Consider the following 12175-nt stretch of genomic DNA (forward strand, 5'->3'; position numbering starts at 1 on the left):
TTTTTTTTTTTTTAAGAGCCTGAGGCAATTATTTTCTTTGGGTTGCAGTCATCATCACTGCAACAATCATTCTGTTCAAACTCACCCTAGAACCAAACCTACTCAAACCCATTTTTAATGCGTTTCAGTGTAATTTTGTTTCAGTCCAGACCTACCACAAACCTTGGAATGCCTACATTGATTTTCAAGCTTGTCATTAAAATCTGTCCCCAAGAACACACACGTATTTGAATTTCACATTATTTGAATTTTCATACAAGACTGAGAACTGGCCGTTCTCCTACTAGCTTCCAGTAGATTTCCAGATGTGCAGGGGTGCACACGTACCAATAGTGTCCATGTGTCTAAGCAAATTAGCCATTTAAATTGGTATCTGGAAGGACAGTAAAAGGACTCCCTCTATCCTTTTTTGCCAGACAAAATTCTTCATGAAAACAGAGAGCCCAATTTAAACTATTTTAAACACAGGGATCCAGTTTCTCTGGTAATATAAACTCATGCAGCTCTGTTGAAGGAAAAAGAATTGTCATTATATTTTTTGGTCACGTTCAGTTTGAGGGAAACTAAGAATGGAGCTGAACCAAACTCAGCACTTTAATACAATGTTTTGTTACAATCATTAGAAGAAGAAAAAAAAAAATCCCATGTAACCGGAGCTGCAATAAACCAGCACAGTCCATGAGCACATTAAAACATACTCTTTGTCTGCCAGAATCACTGGACAACTTTCCAGCCGAAGTCCACCGAAACCTGTAATTGGTAAAATTTCTGCTTCTTCCTCAAGAATCCTGGACATCTCAAGTACCATATACCGTTTCATTACAACACTGTCACAATCATTACTGCTCAACTGTTTCTGTATATCGTCTCATGTTGATCTTCCATTTACATTTCTTTATATGACAGGGTTTCAAAACGTAGCTGAAGAAGTCAGCTTCTACTACTGAAGATCATACTTTTGCAGTGCAACAAAACCCACAGGCAGAAAGCCAAAATTATGCTGTACTATGCTGTGTATTTATGAATCAGCATCGTCAAAATCCAGTAGGTATTAACCAAAGATGCAGTAATAAGTTGGTTGGATCAACACTGTGACATTGCTTAAATAATAACAGAAAAGTTATAATGTATTAACAGTCAACGCAAAGAACATGGTCAGAGTCCCTTAACTGAATGATGCATAATTGGCATCTGGCTCATTCAGAAACATTTGCTTGAATGCCAACTCTAATCAACTGAAAGAGTCTCCTTATTTTTAGGGAGCAACGTGCTCATACCATTTTCGTTTTGCACTACCCATATTCACTGGTAAACAAAGAATATCATACCACAGGGAGTAAACTTTGGTATTAGAGGTATTTTCCACTGCTATTTTAAGATATTCTCTCAAAAGAGCAAATTTCTGTCTATGTTATATAGCTCTTAAACCACAAGCTGCTTAGGTGTAATAGGTCCTTCAAAACTAAACAGGGAAACCCACTGGGAAGCAAAAAGAAACTCTAGGCCACAAAACACAGTCTGTTAATTGTCACTGGCCTCCTGCTTATTCCAACCTGTCCCTTGAGACATGATATTGCATAATCCTTATGCTGTTACTCTTTTGCCTGAAAACTCCTATTTGGTTATGCATGTTAGTATTACAGTAAAGGAAAACACCTTGTGATCCCATAAAAAGATGCCAGCATTATTTATCCCCAGCAACCCAAACATAACACACTTTTAAGATCTCACGTATGTATTTTTAATGTTTTTCTTCCCAAAATATTGTTCAAATATCTGCTTACGATACTGAAAGAGAAATGTCATGCCATATATTTTACCCTTTGTGATTTACAGGTCTTTTTCCTTTCCTCCCCAAAATACAACCAAACCAAACACACACACAAAAAAACAACAACAAAAAAAACAGCAAAAGAAAATAATGGGGGACCTTACATTGACAGCAAGGCTTAAGAATATTTGTAGTAACAAAAAGAAAGCTTTCAGCCTTCTCTCATATATTTTATTCACTAATAACTGAGCATTACTTCATTTTTTCCCTCAGGCGTAACTGTCTGAAGACATTTGCATAGTTATCTAACAAAAAATATGTTTGTGAATCAACTTGAGAGAGTTTTCTATGTACATGAACATATACAAATACATTCTTCTTGAATGAAGCTACAGCTTTCATACTATACAGACTACAGTTTAATGTTGAGCTTCTGAGTGTCTTTTATTGTCTTGACCCATTTCATGCTTGTGGTCTCCTCTCTCTGAAGTCAAAGTGATATGATTCAGCCACCTGGGAACAAGAAATAGACCCCAGTGTGCTCTCCACCCAGCATCACTGCATCTTCACCTAATGTAATGAGATGACAGGAGGGACAGAGCACTCAAAATCCAAAAAGGGAAAACCAGCCTGTTGGTTTTTTCTCTAGCTTCAGCTTGCACTTATATAAGTTAAATGCCTTCACTGTAAAACCAGTGACAATAACAACACAAACAGCTCTGCTCCATTTAATGACCCCTGCCTTGTTACTGGTTATTTTGCCAATTAAATCCCTCGTTAAAAAAAAAAAAAAGTCTCATCCCTGGCTACATGAGGCTGCTACATGGTGATATGTTATTCTGTCCCTCTTGCAATTCCTCTGTTCCTCAAATATCACAATAAAAAACTTCACTTGCTCTCATTCCCTCACCATTAACAAGAACCAAAAGGTCAAAGGGGGCATTTTTGAGAATGTCAAAAATAAAGGCAGTTTCAAAAAAAGTCCAAAATTATACATCAGGGGTCATCTCCCTCCATGCAGAATCAGAAGGATTGTATCAAGTCAAAAGACAACAGTATCAAAGGAGATTTGATTACTAGCTTTTGAGCACAGAGCAACCAAAAAAACACGTACTATGCACACTACTTACAATAAACTATTCCACCATAAAGAGCTTACGGAATTAAAGTTCTTTCTCTTTTTATTAATTCATGGGGGTTTCAAATTTGAGATTGGCTGTTTGTGTGCTAACAATACAAATTAACACAAACACACTCCAAACAAACTTGTAATCCATGCTATAGTGTCCAATGGATGTTTTCAGTATCAAATTAAATACGATGTTGCCCAGACTTAAGCAATAACTGTTTCTTAACCTTTTCTAATATTTTGTTCTCAATTAAAGCGAGGTCAGGCTAATAAAACATCATGTGTTATATTGTTATGCATTTTACGGTGGCATGCTACAAACATAGGGAGTCTCTGAAATGATCTTTAGTATGTTTAAAATGAACAAAATTAATCTACCTCTAGTAACAGCACTGACTCAGATCAATATCATGAGAAGCCAACATGGGAATGAGTGCAGAGGTTCAATGCTTGAAAGCCAGAATCTTCATGATGGTAGTAGGCACAGTAACAGGCCAAAAGAAAGACTGCACTTGTTCAGAAAGATGACTTTTAGCTAGGTCATTTCACTAAAGCAGTAGAAGGCAAGGACTTTCAAAGCAAGATTTTAATAATAATAATAATAATAATAATAATAATAATAATAATAATAATAATAATAATAATAATAATAATAATAATAATAATAATAATAATAAAAACAAAACACACAGCTCTTTTTTTTTTTTGCTTTTAGCCAGGAGCAAATCCTTCAATCTTGAGGCTGGGAGAGAAAGAACAAATTTCAGAAGGTGATAAACTGTTTGGAAAACCGTTCTACACCACTATATTTGAACCAGAGGTCTTCTTACTTTTAAGTGTAAAAGTATCAGATATGTATTTTTAAATATACCGAAGGATTAACTCTATTTTGAAAAGTGATGAACTTAGAAACAGTAGCTTGTGACTGATTTACAAGTTTTACTACTAGATGTTGGGCATCCCTGATTCATGCAAGGAGGTAGATTGCGAGTTTCCTTTCCTCATACAAGAGATACTCATCTACTAGAACATAATTCAAAGCAGATACAGGATTCTGCCCAGGCTTGTGCATGCACAGTTGTCAGGCATTGTCCAGGCCACTGTAGATGACCATCTAATCAAATTAAAACCATCTGTAATCTCACTGGAAGCTGAAGGATGTGGACAATTAATACAAATCCTTTAGAACACTTATTTTCTCTTGCTTTTGTCAAAACACAACTTTACTCTGAAAATGACAACACTGGAAACACCTGTAGCAATCATCAGCTTTATCCTCACTAAATGAGTGAGGAGGTATCAATGGTTCATGTCCTCTGTCAAGCCTAAAGCTGAACTATTATTGCTTTAACTTCCAAACTGTCTTTTCATATTTGGAAACATGATGTGGCGAACATTAAAATGTTCGCACAAAATTAATCAGAAGTGAGCTCATAATTTCAATTCAGCATATCTTTGATATAAACACTGTTACAATTATTACTGAAAGACTTGAGAATGTGCACTTTTAAAACCCATGTCTCACAAATCACTTTGACATATTTCTGCTCTCTTCCACAACAGAAATGTCATCAGTAAGGTCATGGTTCAAAGTGATTTGAGGGAAAACTACAAATTTCTGGCAAATTAGTGTGTCTCTCAAAAAAAAAAATCTTAAGAAAAGGTTTGGTCAAGAGTGACTTGTACCTTATAATGAATTATACTGTTCACACTGTTCTCTTAAAGATTCTCATAGTCCTCAGGAAAACAAATCCCTGCCTAAATACATTCAAGAAAAATAGGAAAACCAAAGGAATATTATTTCTAGTGAGAAATGTCGACAGCCCGAATACTGGAAAATGTGCAGCTAAATTCACCCAAAAGGTCTCCATTCCAGATCTGCACTTAAAAAAGCCAAAACCAGACAAGTGTCTATTAATGAAAGCACAAGGTTTCATAGAATCATATAATCGTTTAGGCTGGAAAAGATCTTTAAGACCATCAAGTCCAACCATTAACCTACCACTGCAAAGACCACCACTAAACCATGTCCCTAATCGCCACATGTACACATCTTTTAAACACCTCCAGGGATGGTGACTCCACCACTTTCCCAGGCAGCCTGTTCCAATGCCTGACAGCTCTTTCTGTGAAGAAATTTTTCCTAATATCCATTTTAAAGCTGCCCTGGCACAGCTTGAGACCACACTATTCCTGATATAAGCCAGGATGCTGTTGGCCTTCTTGGTCACCTGGACACACTGCTGGCTCATGTTCAGCTGGCTGTCAATCAACACTCCCAGATCCCTTTCTGCCAGGCAGCTTTCCAGTCACTCTTCCCTGAGCCTGTAAAACTGCCTGGGGTTGTTGTGACCCAAGGGCAGGACGTGGCACTTGACCTTGTTGAACCTCATACAACTGACTTCATCCCAACAATCCAGCTGGTCCAGATCCCTCTGTATGGCCTTCCTACCCTCCAGCAGGTCAACACTCCCACACAACTTGGTGTGATCTGCAGACTTACTGAGGGTGCACTCAATTCCTTCATCCCGATCATTGATAAAGAGATTAAACAGAACTGGCCCCAATAGTGAGCCCTGGAGAACACCACTCATGACCAGCTGCCAACTGGATTTGACTCTGTTCCCCACAACTCTTTGGGCTCAGCCATCCAGCCTCTTTTTTACCCAGAGAAGAGTACACCCATACAAGCTATGAGCAGCCAGTTAACAATTACACCACGGCACGCGATGGCATGAAGAATTCTTCACACCTTAGTCTTTCAGGGCACTCCTTACTCACACCAACTCCAGCGAGATGATACTTGTGTTTGCACAGGTTACTCATACTTCTCCACCTTTCTTTGCTGTCATGATCATTTCACAGCAGAAAGAAAAAATACCAAGGAGTTATAGCCTTCTCCCTGATTAGTTTTCAGTCTTACCTAATAAATCATTATTCTCCAGTACATTAATCATACTTCTTCTCCTAACTGCATCCTACTCATCCATGTTGTTCTGACAGTGAGGGTTTCAAAAATTAGACAGGATTAAAAACTACAGTCCCATTATAAACTCAGCTATCATTATTTTTCCCCTCTAAAACTTAACATAAGAATTTAGAGGGCTCTAATCTGGGCAAAGATGCAAACAGTTAATAGACATTTTCACTACAATATCATCTAAATCTACTTAAATCTACCTGTAGAGCAAAGGGATAGAAATGCTTCTGGAGATAAGTATATACTTTAAACCCAGAGCACGACAAAAGTCAAAGAAGCTGTTTTATAGTTGGCAACTTCGAAAAATGTTACAGAACGAAAAAACTAGTATAGAAAAATCTGTTAGAAAAAGTGCCTTCAGCAATGCAACACTTCACTGCAGGCAGCCATATTGCAATTCTTTACTATTAGTCTCCAATGCAAAACCTAAATACATTTCAAACCTACAGGTTTCAAGAATACTCACTTTTGTAATTTTCTAGTCTTCCAGATCACTTTACACAAGATGAAGATTCCCCGCTTCAAATATAAATCTCAGGTTCTTACCTGTCCATGTTAACACACTCCAGAATGCAGTTACTACTAGCAGTGCTCTGAGGCCTACAATGAATGAATGCAAATTCCTACACCATAACTTTATTTAATTGAATGTATGGCGTGCTTCTTTAGCCTTCTGAAGTCCCATGTATGTATGGGTACTCGTAATCCTTAGCATCATTAGCCTATTTATTATCTTACACAGGTTTAATATTGCAACAATGGAAATTCAGTTCCTCATTTCCTCGATTTTTCTCTTCCCCAGCCCATCAGGCACATCAAGAAAAAGAATTAGGTTTTAGAAGCAATATTAAGTACATTTCTTCCTACATCTGACCTTTCTACTAGTTCTGCAATGCCCCCACACAGAGACAAGCTCAAATTCAGCCCATATACAACTGCTCAAAAAGCCATCAACTGCACCATGTAGTAACTGCAAATGAAAAATACCATCTCCAAATGACAAATGACTTGCTTTCAAACAGTGCTTATCCCCAGAAATATGTCTAAGAGCAGAAACTTTGAGAACAACATTCCCCATAGTCATGAACATTTGCTTCCATGGTATTCAGTTAATACCCTGCAAGTTCTGTAGAATACATACAGAAAAAAACATTTCCTTCAAGACCCACTCTCCTGTTCAACTGCTGGAAACTCATTGGTGCTGTACATAATTCCCTCGTTGTCCCCATCTTTGCAATACATTATATAAAAACTTTGGGTGATTCATGCTCTGAACATGTTTTCCTCTGATCTGCTGATACACTGCTACTTCCACAGTTTGCAAGGCTGTTACAGGTCAAAGGTTATTAGTCTAATCCAAAAGTTACCGGAGTCCCAATGGAGAGACACTAGTAAGTTCAGCTGTATTCAGATCGTGGGTTATCCCAAGGCATAATGCAATCACTCCTAAAAGCACAGTCTTCCTCACATGAAATGGCTGTGGTAAAAGGTAACTTCTCACCAAATGAAATCCAAAAACCTGTGATCTGGAACCAACATACAGAGCAACTGAAAAGATAACTTACATGTCAACAATGAGGAATGCCTCAGAGATTTTTAAAATTCCAAAGAGGCATTGAAGATGCAGAGCAACTCTCTTAAAAATAAACAAGATGCACATTTAAGGTGCAAACCAGGATGGAATGTTTTTTCGTTTCTCTTATACATTTATGTTTCTAAGTAATACCAAAAGCACGCCCAGAGAAAAGTTACAGTGAAAATAAAAAGGTACAAATTAGAGTAATTGAATTATGAGGAAACTCCAGTGCAGGCTGAGATAAAGATTGAACAAAACAACAAAAAAACAAACAAAAAGAAATTAAACAAAAAAACAGAGACAAATTCAGTCCCTGAGCAACTGATTCTGCTCTGAAGCTGCGCCTCATGACAAGGACAGCTTGCCTTGCAGATGACACCAAGTTAAGTGGGATTGCTGATCTGCTGGAGGGTAGGAAGGCCATACAGAGGGATCTGGACCAGCTGGATCATTGGGCTGAGGCCAATTGCATGAGGTTTAACAAGGCCAAGTGCTGGGTCCTGCATTTGGGTCACAACAACCCCAGGCAGTTCTACAGGCTTGGAGAAGAGTGCCTGGAAAGCTGCCTGACAGGAAAGGGATCTGGGGGTGTTGATTGACAGCTGGCTGAACATGAGCTAGCAATGTGTCCAGGTGGCCAAGAAGGCCAACAGCATCCTGGCTTGTATCAGGAATAGTGTGGCCAGTAGGACTAGGGAAGTGATCATCCACCTGTACTTGGTGATGGTGAGGCCCCACCTTGAATAATGTGTTCAGTTTTGGGCCCCTCACTACAAGAAAGACATTGAGGTGCTGGAGAGAGATCAAAGAAGGGTGATGAAGCTGGTGAGGGGTCTGGAGCACAAGTCTGGTGAGGAGCAGCTGAGGCAACTGGGGCTGTTTAGTCTGGAGAAAAGGAGGCTGAGGGGAGACCTTATCAGTCTCTACAACTACCTGCAAGGAGGTTGTAGCATGGAGGGTGTTGGTCTCTTCTTCCAAGTAACAGGTAATAGGATGAGAGGAAATGCTCTCAAGTTGTGCCAGGGGAGGTTTAGATTGGGTATTAGGAAAAATTTCTTCATGGAAAGGATTGTAAAGCCCTGGAACATGTTGCCCATCATCTCTGGAGGTGTTTAAAAGATGTGTAGATGGTGTAGATGTGGTGTTCAGGGACATAGTTTTTTGGTTGATTAGGCAGTGTTAGGTTAACAGTTGGACTGGGTGATCTTAAAGGTCTTTTCTTACTTAAATTCTATGATTCTATAAGGAAAGCCACACAGAATGCGGCCACTTGGTTACCACCAAGACCAACTAAGATAGAAGCTTAAAAAGATCTTTTTCTACAGCAGAGCCAGGCTGTTTGGAACAGAAAGAAGGCAGAAGGCTTCATAAGCATATCTCATATGTGTCTGTTATGTTCATTGTTACACATTGGATGTATAGTTTATATGGTCCTTCTATATAAACAGATGAGGAAAACTACTCTAAAGATCCAAAAATAAATACATACATATCAGCTTCCTATGCCTACCATATGCCTTCTACCTACCACCCTTGGACTCAAAAACAGGCTGTTTTTTTGAGATCTGCTCTTCTGCTCATTCTTAGCTATTCTGCCTTCCTAAGTTTCCAGGCTCTGGGACAACACACCAGTGTGTTCATCCCTGGTATGAAGGAAGTTTGATTAGAAGGCAGAGTAAATGTAGGCAAGGCAACACCAATTAAAAAGTGAGAAACAAAGTGTTCAGTCACAGAGCCATCCTGCACTGCAGCTGCCTTCAGCAAACAGATTACCTTCCTCTGTCCCCACTCCGCAAGACCAAATGTCTTACTGATAGACAGCAGTTAGTCATCAGTTATGGAATTCATCTCTCTTGATAAGGAGGTTTAGAGGAGAGATCATTATGTAATAAGAACTTGTTTTGTAGATAGGCAAACAACTAGATGACTACACCATAACACTGAAAATAATTTTATAAGATCCTTCATACCTACTGCTTTTCCACTCTAAAAAATACAGCTACAACCCAAAATGCACTCAGAATTTTAGTTAAATAAGCATTTCTCCCTCTCAAAAGAACTTAAGGATTTTAACTACCATGAAATCTTATAGAAGTCAAAACACACAAGTAAGTATTTCTTAAGGGTAAATGTAGTGCCAAAGACAGCTTATAAATGTTAACGTGTTAAATAACTTCAAATGTTTAAACACAGTGATATTGTCTGGAAATCATACACATACCTCCAGCCTTATAAACCACATACCTCAAACCTTACTCAGATCTACAAACAGCAACTCTCTCAGAGCAACTCTACAAACAGCAACTCTCTCTTTCAGAGCTTCACTGTAATTGCTTAGATGCAAAAACAGAAGCACAGAGACCCCTGGATCTAATTGCATTTGGGGAATAATTTATGTTAGAGATACACAGAACAGCATATAGCCAAAGACTGACCATCAGTACCATCAAGCTCTCCTACATCAAGAAAGTTGGCCAAGCAAAGAGAGTATATGAAGAGTGTGCTCTCAGAAACTACACAGCTTTCCTGATGATGTGTCTAACAGAGGCAATAAGGATTCATTATGATCACCTGTTGCAGCTTCCCTTATATGTAACCCCTAAGATTTCCCAATACATAGTCCTGTTAAAAGTAGACCTGCCTTTAGAAAAAAAAAATCCTTTGTTTAAACTTGTTTAATGATGAAAAATTTTAAGAACTTAGTAGTCTAATATGTGCTGTTAGTTCAAAAAACTGCACTCCCTGTCTAGTCTCAGGATGCCCAACTTCAAATTTCCAACACTAGTTGTTGTTAAACCTTCTCTCACTTGATCTAAGAGCCCATTAGTCCTCACCTTGACATTTGTAGGCAATGATCCAATCACTTATTTTATTCTTTTGGAACCACTCAAGGCAACATATGCTCTGAGAGGCTTTAGAGCACTTGGCTTTTTAATGTTTTATATAGTGCAGTGGGCTGCACCTTGCACACATCTCTCACCTGAAGTGCATACAGCAAAACAGTAACACTTGTGCACCTCACAGGTAATTTTCTCACCTGCTCTTCTATCTTCTCACATTCACTTAAAGGGCTACATCCTTGGCTGACTGCCCATCAACCCCCCCAAGCCTTTCCAAAAATCATTATCTCTGGGCCACAGAATCCCCAAACTCACTGCTCCTTGTGGTACAACTCCAAATTTGATATGATGAAATGCATACTGGCTAGCTGCACTCAGTAACTACCGAATAACCCAAACTACTTTATATTACTGGCTCTCAGTCTCCATCATTTACTCCTTTCTTTGTATAGTCATATAATAAATTTTAAGTTATACATTATTCAATAACCTGACTATATTTTCTAAAACACAAACCTGGAAGAAAAATTTTGGCAGGACAGAAGAGCTGATCTTCACCTGAGCACCACAGAGCCACTCACCTGCTCAGTGATGAAGCAGACAATTAAGCGCCTGTTCCTTATCAACCCTTCCCCCGAACAATAACCACAAACAGCGTCACTGATGGGAAAGATCCACCACCTTCAATATTCATAGTACCGTATGGTAGAAAGCATTAAAAAATAAAACCCAGCCGAACATGCAAGCACCTCCGTTCAGGTTATTAAAGCCAGAAGCACCTGCTCTCCGCAGGGGGAGCCGGACTAGCGCAGCCTCAACCGGGGAAGGGCACCGGCGGGGGACGAAGCCCCGCGGCTGGACGAGCCCAGCGCGGCGCCCCGGCCGCTGCACTCACTCTCCACCGGGACCGCGCCGCAGGCTTGCTCATCTACCGCTCCTTCGAGTCCTTCTCTCGAGTAATTATTAACAACAACAACAACAACAAAGCAGTAAAAGCAGTTGGTATTAAGAAAGAAGGACTTACCAGGAGCCTCGGCAGGAGAAGAAAAATACCTAAAAGCAGCAGCATCCCCGCCGCGACAGCTGAGGGTTGCTGATGTCAACTCCGCAGCTCGATGGAGCTGGGAGGTGAAGTCCCGCTCCCGCCGCCGCGGGGCTCAGCTCCCGGCTCAGGCAGGGAGCGCACACAGCCCACACTAAGCACGCACACCGGCTACAGGCAGGCTCGCACTGATGCCCGCCGGTGCAGCCCTGCGGCAGCCCCAGCCTCGCCCCTTCCTTCCCGCAGCACCGCTCTCCTCCTCTCCCGCGCATCGGGGAGGGCTGGAGTCGCCCGGAGCGGCTCACGGCCCCGCCTGGAGGGGACCCGCCTCCACAGCCCCGCGGGCGTCCCCCCGTACCTCTACGGCTGCTGCTGGGCGAGTCTCGCCGCCCGCTCCCCAGCGGCTGCCCCTAGCAGTGCCGCCGCCTGCCAGCGCCCCTCGCCGACGGGAAGCAACTGGCTGGAGGCCGGGCAGGGCATACGAGGCGGGAGCCGGTGCCGCCGCCGTCCCGCGCTGCGGGGAGCGGGACCGCAGCTCCGTCGCCTGTTCTACCCCGCTCCCCGTTGGCGCACGGGGACGCGCCGCTGTCCGCCTGGGGGGCCCCACCCGCCGGCGCAGGTCTTCCCTCCGGACGGGGCTGGGAAAGGGTGCGCAGCGCTCCTGGCTGCGGTAGCTGCGCTTCCCCTCAACGCCATCTCGTTTTCAGCAGCTCGGGAGGCGAGTCAGTGATTTCTCAAAATGGGCTTGAAAGGAGGGCAAAAGGTGTTTATTTCACAGTTTTACGATTTTTCAACCGTTAGGAAGTATCTGTTCTGTGCACTGGGTGAAGGAAGTAT

The 12175-nt window shown here is 41.2% G+C and overlaps 1 protein-coding gene across 1 annotated transcript in view; it reads right to left on the reverse strand.

Moving 5' to 3' along the window:
• SYTL5 (synaptotagmin like 5) overlaps nt 1-11858 on the reverse strand; it is a 92264-nt gene extending 80406 nt beyond the window's left edge. The window contains exon 1 of the mRNA XM_071811996.1: nt 11321-11858. The gene's annotated coding sequence lies outside the window, so the exon portion shown is untranslated. The remainder of the gene's footprint in view (nt 1-11320) is intronic.
• Between the last annotated feature and the right edge of the window lie 317 nt (nt 11859-12175).

This window comes from Patagioenas fasciata, chromosome 1, assembly GCF_037038585.1.
Source record: "Patagioenas fasciata isolate bPatFas1 chromosome 1, bPatFas1.hap1, whole genome shotgun sequence".
Lineage (NCBI taxonomy): Eukaryota > Metazoa > Chordata > Aves > Columbiformes > Columbidae > Patagioenas > Patagioenas fasciata.